General features: G+C 38.5%; 1 long non-coding RNA gene across 1 annotated transcript in view; it reads left to right on the plus strand.

The window, feature by feature from the left end:
- Positions 1–2,383: 2,383 nt before the first annotated feature.
- LOC309845278 overlaps positions 2,384–12,649 on the plus strand; it is a 57,413-nt gene continuing 47,147 nt past the window's right edge. The window contains exon 1 of the long non-coding RNA XR_014301178.1: positions 2,384–2,479. This is a non-coding gene — a long non-coding RNA (uncharacterized lncRNA). The remainder of the gene's footprint in view (positions 2,480–12,649) is intronic.

Here is a 12,649-nt window from a genome sequence, read left to right on the forward strand (position 1 = left end):
CTCTCAGTTAAGTGTCATTCCTTCCTGCTGTTTTGGCCAGATTTTATCTGAAAATGAACTTTTTTTTTTTTAAAGATTTTATTTATTTTTGACAGAGATCACAAGTAGGTAGAGAGGCAGGCAGAGAGAGAGGAAGGGAAGCAGGCTCCCTGCCAAACAGAGAGCCCGATGTGGGGCTCAATCCCAGGACCCTGGGATCATGACCTGAGCCAAAGGCAGAGGCTTTAACCCACTGAGCCACCCAGGCACCCCTGCAAATCCCTGCCAAACAGAGAGCCCGATGCGGGGCTCAATCCCAGGACCCTGGGATCATGACCTGAGCCAAAGGCAGAGGCTTTAACCCACTGAGCCACCCAGGCACCCCTGCAAATGAACTTTTGAAGCAGTTGCCATCAGTCTACCTCACTGGATCTCTGCTGGCGGATACCAGGCCAGCCACTTCGTCTTCCGTCAGGGAGGAAGGAGTCTGGGCATTTGGGGACTGAATTCTGTCATTAAGAACAGAACCATCCATTTTGTGCTGCTTTGGCCCCGGGTTGCTGCTATGAACATTATTCCAGAAATTTCAGAGATCCCAGGAACACCGCAGACGGACTGATAGACTTGTGGAGATTGAAAGATTAGGTCAGGGGTTCTGTGAGGACTTCAATGGAATTTTCTGCAGGAAACCCAATTCCAATTTCATTTTGTGTAACAGACTTCAGCAGATCTCTCCTGGGCACTGACTGGGGGCCAGATATTTTATGAAGGGGTTACCGCAGTTAAAGGGCAGCAGTTCTTTGGGTTCCTTCTACTTGAGGTCAAGATTGGCTACTCAAGGAGTTTGGCAGTGGCCCCCAGACCTGGGACTGTACTCTGTGACTCTGCCATGTCACTGACCAGGCTGCTGCTTCCTGCTTCCATTCACCGAGTTTTGCAGCGGGCCCATGCCAGTAAAATAACAGAAGATTTAGCTTAAGAATATTTCAAGGTAAATTTGTTTCTGGGAGCTGTAAGAAGGTTCTGAAGACAGAGGGGCCAACTTTAATCCTAGCTGCACATTTGACAGAATATAGTTCAGAGGAGAGTCACTGATTCTCTCTAAGCCTCAGTCTTCTCATCTGTACAATAGGCAGAAAGTCAGGGTTGTGGTGAGAATTAAGTGGAGATAATTTCCTAACTCATTTTCTATCAGCAAACATTCAGAACATCTTTTCCAGCTGCAACAGAAACGTAGTAGCAGGACAAGCAAGAGCCGCACAGGAGAATCTCCTTGGTCCCCACTTCGGGCCCTCTTCCACAATACCAATGATAGTTTCCTAGAAATAGATGATATTCCTCATCACATCACCCTGTTCTACATGACTAAAGTCCAAAATTCTCAGGCAGACAAGGGCTTTCATGAGCTGGATCTTCTTAACTTTTCCTCTGTCCGCTTTCCTCCTCACCCCAGGTGTGATATTCGTTCCAGCCACACCTTTCTACTTGCATTACACCAGGTATGCCATGTTTTCTTCACAGCTCTGCACTTGAGCAAATTTTGTACTCACTGGCACATTCCCTTTCTCAAGGGGTGGTTCACTTCTGTTTGGGAGGATATCTGCACCCACTTTTGTCCAGATGGCATGAGAATGGTTCTGGAGAGTATGTGCTATGCCTCTGGTAACACTCTGATACCTATGCTAAAGTTTTTCATTCTGTATTTTAAACAGTTACTTGTCTGATCGTCTCATTAAACTGGTGAGTCATTTGAAAGCCAGCCCTGGGTTCTAGTCCCTGCTGTTCCCCTGGAGCCATCCCTATAAGATATCCAATAATCTTTGAATAGATAAATACAGGCTGCCAAAATCCTCAAGTTCCCATAAAACATAAATTACTTCTTCCAGAAGAAATTCTATAAAAGCAGTCTATTCAAAAAATCATTAAAAATGACCTTTTTTTTTTAACAATTTTATTTTATTATCCCTTGTAAACTTTGGCTGGATAAACTCACAGTTCATTCTTGTGTCCTTCTCGTCTCTTGTCACCTTCCCTTATACAGTAGTACATTTCCAACTTTTGGTTGATTCAGTAACGAGAATGGCATGCGCTTTAACTCACAGGTGGTTCTCATTGGGCCAGCCCAGGGTCCTCGTGCCTGGGGGGCTGGGAGTCGTGAATAGCTGACTTCTATTCTCCAAGGAAGGCTGGGGAGACAGTATGTAGGTAAGTGGCCCCCAAAAGATGTTTACACGCTGGTCTTTGGAACCTTTGAATATGTTTTGTCACCTAGCCACAGGGAATTAAGGTTACAGACAGAATTAAGGATGCTAATCAGCTGAGTTCAGGCTGAAGAGTAGCCTGGATTATGCAGGTGTGCTCCATGTAATCTCAAGGGTCCTTGAACGTGGGGGAGAGAGGAAGACTGAGTCAGAGAGTGATTTGAAGACGGGAACATTGTTTCATTTGAAGATGGCCGAAGGAGACCACCAGCCACAGAAAGCAGGGGCTCCTGCAGAAGGTAAGGAAAAGGATTTTCCTCCAGAGCTTCCAGAAGGAACAAAAAGCTTTAATTTTAACCTACTGAGACCTATTTTGAACTTCTGAACTGCGGTACTAAGATAATAAATTTGTGTTTTTTAAGCCACTAAATTAGTGGTAATTTGTTACAGCAGCAGTTGGAAACTAATATAGGGAAGTAGGGAAGCAGAATACCACTGTTCAGGGCTGTTGCTGAAACATCGATGCATTCTAAAACAGAGTAAGAGTGCTGTTGCTTAATCTTGAATGCATTTGAATTGCTTAATCTTCCTTTAAATGCATTTGAATTTCGAGAATCCAGTCCACATGCCTCACCTTTGACCCGTGTAGATAAACTGATGAGAGGTGGAGAAAGGGAGAGAGATTTTATTTCCTAGTTCGTTCTTTTTAGATTGATAGCACTCTAATAAGGGAAAAGAGGAAAAAAATAAAAGCTCCTGTTGTGATGACGTTTATTTTGCTAAGATAACAATCTCAGTAATTTATTTTTTTCAGATTATGTATGTAATCCTGGTTTTAGTTATTTGGATGTTTCTTGTATTCATGCATTTTACTCTTCTTGGGCCACTTAGGACACTTTCTACTTGAGTCTGTAGGAATAAGAAAATACTAAAAGGTGACTGCAAATGAGAGGTTTAGAGTACCCCTCTTAAGTTAAATTATTTATGTATGTCTGCCCCACATTTTCCTGCATTCATTTCACAAGTCCAGCTTCCACTGGAGCAACAGCTGAGCAGAGTCAGCTGCTAATGAAGCCGCCCCTCCATGCAGGGTCAGAGACCTGCTTTGGTGTTTGGATCGCTATCCCCGTCTGAAACTTTTCGAGAGGTGTCCACTTGGCAAATGCTAATGAGTTTAAACTGGCTTTTGTGTAAATTACTAGGTGTTTGGAGGGGAAAATTAAAGTACTTTGCAAATGTTTGACAGCATAAGGATTTTCTGGGCCTCTTAGCTTATTCATAGATGAGAATTTTCTGAGCCCTAGGGAGGTTGCCAGCCCCATGAAAACTTAGCTTGTCTTTAGCTTGAGACCTTTAACGCAAGTCCTTTTCCTCTTCCAGAACCTTCTATTGTAAGTTTAAGGTATCCTTAGAGATTCTATTGCCATTCACACAAGAGGGAGAAATTAATCAATTCAGTGGTATTTTCATTCGAGTCTAGTCCCAAAGATTCTGTCTAGACTTCACTCTCCCAGGCTTCTTTGAACTGTCTCATATAGGCTTCAGCTTCTGGACTTCTTGGTCTCCGCATTTTCCAATTTGAACAGGAATCCTAAGTCAGTTTAGCTGGAGTCTCCTATGCTCCATATCTGATCATCTTCAATCACTATCTGACCAGGCTTCTCAGCCTCCACCATCCGCAGGTGATAACTGTGTTCCTGGTCCCCGATGTTTCGCCTAATAATTTTCCATCCACTGAGCCCCTACACTGTACCTTAGCTATTAATTCTCACTTGCCCAGGCTGTGTTTGGAGTTGAAACGAATCTCTCTCTCCTGTCAAATTCTGTTTCAGGGGTCCCTATACCTGTCTGATAGCCACCCCTCCCCCACTTGAATCAAGTCTTTCTCACCATGCCTTAACCAGTCTCATTCAAGAATTTAACACTAGTTTCTGGTATAATGGAAAATCAGCATAAAGGTAGCCTATTATCAGAAGTTAAGGACTGTTTCAAAATTCCAGTCCTATAAGAGAATATTTGCAAGGGAATTTACCTTCTATTACAACTGACAAAAGTTAAAAAACAAAAAATAATTTTTAAAAAACCAGAATGTAGTAGTAGTTACTATGGCCCATGTGAAGCTTTAAAAAAAAAAAAAAAAAATTGATACTGCGATTCCATAGCCTAGTTGGTAAGAGAACCATATTGTCCCAGATCCTATTTGAGTTCACCCGCAGCCATGGAAAGTTTACTGCACACAGAGCGCTCTTCTGAGAAAACTCTTGCAAGGAAGCAAACATTCTGGGGTATGCCTAGGTTGAACGCTGATATGTGGCAGAGTGATACCCCCAGCCCAACCCTCAGCCAGTTTGGGATTGGAGTCTATTAAGAAATACCTCGGTCTCCCTCATTTGTACAGGTTTGACAATTCAGAGCTATGGTCCACTGAATTTTTTTAGAGGCTTTCTAGTGGGACCATGCTTCAGTAGCCCGTCCTTTTATGTGGTCTTTTTTGTCTTGTCTCCTGGCGTCTTCCAAATAAAATAGCAACAGCCAGATCCTTGTCCCAGGCACTGTTTTTGAGGAAGTCTTGTTTTGTGGAAGCCGTGTCCGAACCCAAATAGAGTACTGATGTCCCACCGAAGCCTGTTATTCTTTCCAGGAGACCTGTGTCAAAGAGAAGGTTGCAGATCAAATGCCTAAAGAGGCCAAGAGGATATTAAAGACAGACTGAGACTCATAACAAATTTTAAGAATTTATTTGAACAAAAATTGATTAAAGTTGAGTTGCAGCCAATCGAGCGGATAGATAGGAGCTTTGAGGAACCGTACAAAATGAAAGCCTTCTACGGGCAGAAGAGACTAGGGACAAGGAGGAAATTATATGAGATGTAAAAGCAGATTGGTTATTGCACGGTTACTTCACTTTGGGAGGATGGCAGGGGTCTATCAGGCAATTACCTAACTAGCGCTCATCAGCCGATTGCTGAGTGACAGATGTAAGATTCCATTTCAGGGAAGGCTGAAACTCTAAGTCTGATTTTAGTGATGTGGGGCTTGGCCTAAGTGACTCCGTTTTGGGGCGGATAACTCATGTGAGTCATTTCAGCTGAGATTAAATATGCCAAAACACTGAGACAGAAATACTGGGTATCTCTTACTGATTCCTTTAACAAATTGACTATGTTTATTGACTGCTTAGGAGTTCAGGAAACATCTGTGAATAACACAAAGTCCATTGTCTTCGTGTGGACTGTATATTAGTTTCTAACAACCATTAAACTCTTTCTGGAAACCATTTAAAGTGGCAGTATCTGTTGTAATTAAAAATTTTTATGAGATTATTTATACTTGGGAGGCTTACAAGCAAGTATTTTTATAGCAGGAGTAACTTTCATATTAGTATTAGGTTTGGGTTGTTTTGTTTTGTTTTGTTTTACCCGTTGCTCTCTATTTACTCGGTTTCCCTAATCAACTTTCACATAGGACTTGTACCACTTCACAATGAAAGGAAAAGGCCAAGTCTGTGTGGTAGATGATTTATTTTTATATCATGATGTGGCTGGGTATTGTTTTGTTTTGTTTTTTATTGGAGCTGAGGATAATCTTTTCAGAGACAGCTAAAAACAAGGAACTGAATATAGGCTTGACTCTTCACAAAGTACTTCTCACCATTCACTGCCTACGTGCTTCTTAAGGGAGGGTTGGTACCAATCTGCCAGGGAGTATTTTCAGGGACCCTCACATTTAACTAAGGATTGTGGGGAAAAATAAACTTAATGCAAAAACCAACACAAATCCATATACGTGCTAAAATGGAACAAAATATTAAAGTGAAACCACAGGTTTGCGTTGGGTCACTTAAAAAGTCCCCCAAGCTTCCTGGCTTATGCAGTCAGAACTCTGAAAAATGCTTTGCAGAAAACCGTGCTTCATACTCTGATCTTGACCACAGCCTGGACCTCATTTCCAAGCTGCAGACCTGTACCTAAGGCACACTGACCCCTCAATCTGGATGTTCATGGGCAGCACACATGGAATGTTCTTGACTCGACCCATCTGCATTCTCACATGACAACCTGCCTCCATGTCTGTTACTTGCTTTCACTTAATGGAAGCATGACCCCCTCTTTCTAAGCTCATTGGTAACCAAGTCCTTTCTATTCAATCTTTTTCTTTAATTTTCACTTACCTTCTATTTTTATCCCTACTGCTATTGTCCCATTTTTGGCCTTTTATCTCTCATTTGAACTTTTTCAGTAACCTATCTGCTTTTAGTTTAGTCTACTTTCACTTGATTCTACACACGATGGTAGGATCTTCTAAAACACAGGCATTATTAATATACAACTAACAGAGAAATTATAATGTATACTCAATAAAGTGAATTATTTTTCCTATGGGTAGGAATAGCTTCAAAATTCTTTCATGAGCATGTGTCCTTCCTCTCTAGCATTAAAGTAAGCTATTTTGACTGAGGAAAGGATGAGAATAATAGAAGTTCACTTAACAACAGTATCTTAGCAAAAACCCCAGTTCAGGGGCTCCTGGGTGGCTCAGTCAGCTAAGTGTCCAGGCTCTTGCTCTCAGCTCATGTCTTGATCTCAGGATCATGAGTTCAAGCTGCGTGTTGGGTCCCCGGCTAGGCATGGAGCCTACTTGAAAACATAAACAAAATCCTATGGTCCAGAGTTGAGTTAAGCGTGTGGTAGTGCTGCATGGACCTAAACCACCAAACTGATAGAGAAAGGTGTTGAATGATAGCTGACCTAGAAGACTTTCAGCCCAACTTGGAGCTCTCCAAGGATTTCCAAGGTCCTCAGATTTCGTTTATCCTCTAAGATCCTTGCAATTTTAGAAAAATACATGGGTTTGAATATCTCATTGTTTAGTAGAGAACTTGATGCATTCAAAGCTTGTTTCACTGCATCCAGTCATTAAACAAATTGTTACTTATAATGGAGTTGGTGTAAGAAATACTGGATAAAATAGTAGTTTGAAGCACTAAGCATCTATATAGATCTGCAGATGGGCTAAATAATATTTTCAAAATATTTATACATGCTTGTAACATTTCTATGCTCCCTAGTTACTACATGCTGTGAGCTCTATTTTCACATCCGGGAAGAATTAGTTAGGTTTTGGCTTATAATATTTTAGATTACCTTAACATATATACTTCTAAATATCTGGCATTTCTTTTAAAGTTGTTTTATCATAGATTTTTTTTTTTTCTCAGTATGTATGTTCTACCTTTTAGACCTTTTCTGGAAAAAGAGACAAGTTCTGTCTCTCATTTATTCACACATACGTACATGTTGCCTCACACATAATTTGGCAAAATAAATTTAAGAATAGGTGAGTCCTTTACAGCCTATCCTAAATTCAAGACATTAAAATTTGTATTGAAAATAACTTAAAATATTGAACAATGGCCCTTCGATGTTTACTGTAGCCTTCTTTTAAGAAAACATTTAGGCAAAATAGAGGTTCCTTTAATAAAAAGTTAAAAAAAAAATAAAAATAAAAAAATAAATGATATGATAAAACTGAAAAAAAAAAAATAGAGGTTCCTTTTGATCACATAGTTGAAAGGTCAGAGGTGACTCTTAAATAAAAAAAAAAGTTTAGCTACTTGATAAATGCATAAATTAGGTTTCTCCTTGATTCTTTCTTTTCAAATAACTTCCATGTTTGCTGTCAATCACTTAGTATTAAAATTTGATAACATGGAAACTTGGAAATTCAAGAATAAACTCTGAGGTATTTGTTCTTAAACTGGTTTTAGCTTTTCTCCTCGTTTATAAGTGCTCCTAAACTGAGAACCCCTGTCAAGTTTGGAGAAGGAAGAGTAGGCACTTGAAAATGCCTTCTTAGTTCTGCTTTCTAGAACTCCATCTCCCACTGATTTCTTCTCCCTGCCCCACTTCCAGTGGTTTCTAATTGGTATTTTTTGGAAAGCATAATAGCCTCTGGTTTTCTAACTATTTATAAACTATTGGAATTTCCATTTCATTTTAGAACTTTACTTTTTCAAATTTGAAAAAGAAATTTAAATTTATATATCCCATTTTAATTTTTAAATTAGTCTTTTTTGTGTCTTGGGAATGGATATTTCATAAATCTGAATATGGTCCTCATTGTCTGTGTATTTTTATCTGCACAGAAGTATTTTCTATGTGTTTAATTTGTATAAATAGTTCCAGTAACACTTTGTACATTTTATAATCAAAAAATATTTAGAGCTGTAAGAACCTCTCGTTTTTTTTCATTGTGCCAGTAAGAGTCAAGGTCTTCAGCCACATTCTCACAGTTAACTAAGAGTAGAACACCCACATATTCCAGAACTACTGATCTCTGTAAATAGTTCAAATTGGCCAAAAAACAACAACAAAAAAATTGTAGTACTTTTATTTTGTTGTATAATTCAGATTTGACTATAGCTATTTTATTTTAAAAGTATGTATATAATAAAAGCATTATCTACAAAATATTTATTAGAAAATGCCTTAATTTTAGTGGCATTTTGCATAATTATGTTTTATTAGGCAAATATTAGAGTCCTTGTCCTTTTCCTGAACAAACAATGCCTGATGATAATAGAGATAATTGAGGAGCGGTGTTGACCGGAATTGGCAACTTTTTTTTTTCAGGATTTTAATATACATCTTGGATGAAATGTAGAACCCCAAGTCACATTGGTAATTAAAAATTCTAATTGAAATAACTAAAAATAACAATAACAATCTAATCATGCATATACGTACATTGATCGGGATATTATTTCTTATTTTAAAAGATTAGGCTTCCAGATTCCCTCAAAATTTTCTGTTTTAAAACCTTGTTTTAGAAACATCACAGCATGATGTAATGCTATCTAGCCAGAAAGGTCGGTCTGGGAAAAAAGGCTGTAGTTCTAACACCATATATTTTTAAGTAGAGAACATACTGTGCTTCCTTTATTTTAATCAAAAATAATTTTGAAACTGATTTGAAGTCTTTTTTAGCAATAAAATAGCTATTTAGTTCAATGCTTCAGAGTAAATAACTCAGATACATTTTGTAATAGATTGACTCACTTTTAGCTATCCTCTACCAACACAGATGGATTTTAAGTTAATGTCATTTACAAGGCTGGTCTTCCACATTTCGTTTTGCATGGAAATGACAGAGAAGCACGTTCTTCTGTGACTCCATTTTCGTGCTTGCATGGTCACTCCCTACTGTACCTCCCTTCTGCTGATGGTGTCTGGACCACTTACTAGTGTCTTTGAAAGGGGTTAGGAGTCCTATTCTGGCAGAGAATGCAGGGAGCATGTGTCTAATTTTTGGCCTTATCTACTCAGAAGCCAAATACAGTTATATGATATTTTTACAACTGATGGCTCATGTTTTCATCTTTCCAGTTAGCACAGAAACCAATTCCTATCTCCTTCTGGTAAAACAATCACCAGGGTCCTATAGTATAAGAGGTGGGAGGAGGCTAAGGGGTGGTGCAGAGAGGCCAAGAGGAGTCTTGACATAGAAAATCATGCTGTTCTAGTTGCAACCACTAGGTGACACCATTGAAGGTTGTCAACAAAGTAGTGAAGCCCGCACTGTTGTAGATCCCTGAGATTGCTGCTGGAGTGACTCCACCCCAAGCATAGCTTTTCCGAGTTAGATTTCTCTTCCTTTCCTCAAGATGTTTGGCCTTTTCCCCCAATAATACAACACCATGCTCTACTTGGTCTCTTGGGATGGGCTTTTTCCTTCAGGTGGTTCACGTGGTGCTCAAACCAACCTTCCTTCATTACTCTTGACACCTTTGTCTTAAGTCTAAACACCAGTTTAGATCTACCTTTCCTCACGGATACTTGGTTTTAGGTCAGGTTTCTTTTCCCTGCTAGTAGATCTTTGTGGAACCCTTCTGTTCTACTTTGGTCTTTTCACCTTTAAATCTCAGGGAACTCAGGGTTGAGATTTCTGTCTCCTCTCCTCCAATTATATCCATTGTTTCTTATTTCCTGGGAGCACTGAGAAAGAACAAGAGCCCCAAGAAATCAATCAGGATGAAGTCACCTGAGGTTATGTCAAACCCTTTTGCAGGTTTTCTGCCCTCCTCTACCTTTTACATAATTTGTGTCTACTTACCTGTGCTTCTGGAGAAAAAATAAATACATACATGATACAAACATAACATCCTGCCTGATGAAGCACCTTTTATGCCAAGATGTGAATACCGGGCTGGCCTTGATCAAAATTGCAAATTTAGTAAGATTACCTTCCTTCGATGCTTTTTATCTTTTTCCAGGGACCCCATAACTATCAATGGTTGCCTTCTATAGGTTGCCTTCTTCCAAAAATGCTTAATATTTCCTCCTGACACAGATCTTACTTAGAGATCAAGATATTGATAATGTAATCCATTCTTGGAAGGAAGACCTAATCAGATCTTTGACATTTAGGGATTTAGTTTTGACAAGGTGCTTGCTTTGGGTAACAGACTTGGGTAGCAGAAAGCTCACTGGGTTTATAATCACCCTGACTCAATTCCAAAACCCTGAGAAAAAGAAAATTATGAGAGAAGGAAGAGAACGAACAGAATAAGTATGCAGTGATGAATGAGGAAAGAAGTAAAAGCTGGACTAGGGCTTATGGTTATTTGGACTCTACTGCTTGGAAACTGAAATGGATGATGTGGTTTTATATTTAATGGGTGTATGCCATGAACTTGAGCAGTATAAATAGTGAATTTTTTAAAAAGGTATGCATAGTGAAACTTTAAGGGAAATTCCAGGAAAAAAGTACTGCAACCTCAACCTTTTTAAGAAAGTAAATCTGTTACATAACAAATAAACCAGATGTCATCCAAAGCAGATGCCAATGAAAGATTTTACTACGGAATTCAGTAGAAGGAAGCATGCTCTATGATCATTTTCCTCTATGGAAAAGAAGCCAACTAGATACTTGGGATACAAGCCATTGAAGTCTGAAGTGAAATCCACAAGTAGAAGCAATCTAAAGAGAAGGGAAACTTTTGAAGTACTAAAATAAAATGCTTCAGAAGTAAGAATAATTATTTGCATATCAGAGAAGACTGTAATGCTTTAAATGAAAGATATTTCGGGAGTTCAATTTTTCCATAATTCTAACTTGGTTTGGAGTAGGTGTTCTAATGCATCATCGGTTATAAAAACAGTGTTTGGTTTTCATTTCTTCTTTGTAAAGAGTAGCTTCTTATATTTTTGACATAAATATAGATAGATCCATCTGAAACCACATACCTATACACACATTTGTGCACATGTATACACAAACACACCTCTAGATTTCCAACTTCCCTGTGATTGTTTATTTGTTGCCTTGGTGATAATACATCGCATTTCATAGGTACACGTGGTCATTAATTTATACTGAGATAAGATTGCTTATTAAGTGTTCAGCAGGTCTAAGAAAAAAATATCTCCAGATTCCTAGCTGCTTATTCAATTTGCTTTAACATTTAATCAAAAGGATTATTTGTAAAGTTTTTAAAGCCATTTGTTAATGGCCCAATCTATTTCTTTTTTCAGAAATGTAATTCTTTAGAAAGTAACTCAGAGTAAATAAATCACCAGTCTTGGGTTTTGGTCACCCAAGTGTTAAAGTTAGCAAACACCTCAATCTGTATTTGATTTCTGTGCTTTTCCTGTTATTTATCAAGTGTCTCCTTCTGTGCCATAAATAATTTAGAATTCAGAGTGAACTATGCCATTAAGTGCTAGAAAGATCCAAATCACGTTTATTTTATTTGTTAATGTTTCTCTCACATAATCAAAATCTAAAACCATTCCACTTGCCCTCTAATAAACAAAAATCTTCCTAAAACGTTCTTGTAAGCTTTCTTCCAGCCAGAGGCAGAGGAATAAATTAAATAACCAGTATAATTCATTACAGAACACTTTTTATATATATTATTACTAGTGACAATTATAATCTTGCTATAGGCAATTCATATAAGAAAATCTATATTTACTATGACTGAAACAAATCACATTATGAAAACTCAATATGGGTTGATTTGGAAAGGGTTGTATTGATATGTTAATCAACAATAACATCTAAAATGTGAATAAAAATTCATGTGTATTTTTTAAAATTTATATGCATTTTGAGTCAACATATATGCAACCAAACTAAAACCCTTGAGAGAGTAAAACTATGATTTTAATTGGTTATTTCTTACAACAGTGTCTTGGGAATAATTTTAAGTGGTTATTCCATGTGGTAAAAATGACACAGTGGATTTTTCAATGGGAAGCATTTTACTATTTTGTTGTAGTGATTGCTTTATGCCAAGAAGCAGGCATTCTGTGGTGCCTGGGTGACTCAGTCAAACATCTGACTCTTGATGTAGGCCCAGGTCAGGATCTCGGGGTCCTGGGCTTGAGTCCTGGGGCTCTGTACTCAGTGGACAGTCTGTTGAGGATTTTCTTTCCCCCTCCCCTTGCCCTCCACTCATGCGTTCT

The sequence above is a fragment of the Mustela nivalis genome (genome assembly GCF_964662115.1).
Source record: "Mustela nivalis genome assembly, chromosome: 12".
Lineage (NCBI taxonomy): Eukaryota > Metazoa > Chordata > Mammalia > Carnivora > Mustelidae > Mustela > Mustela nivalis.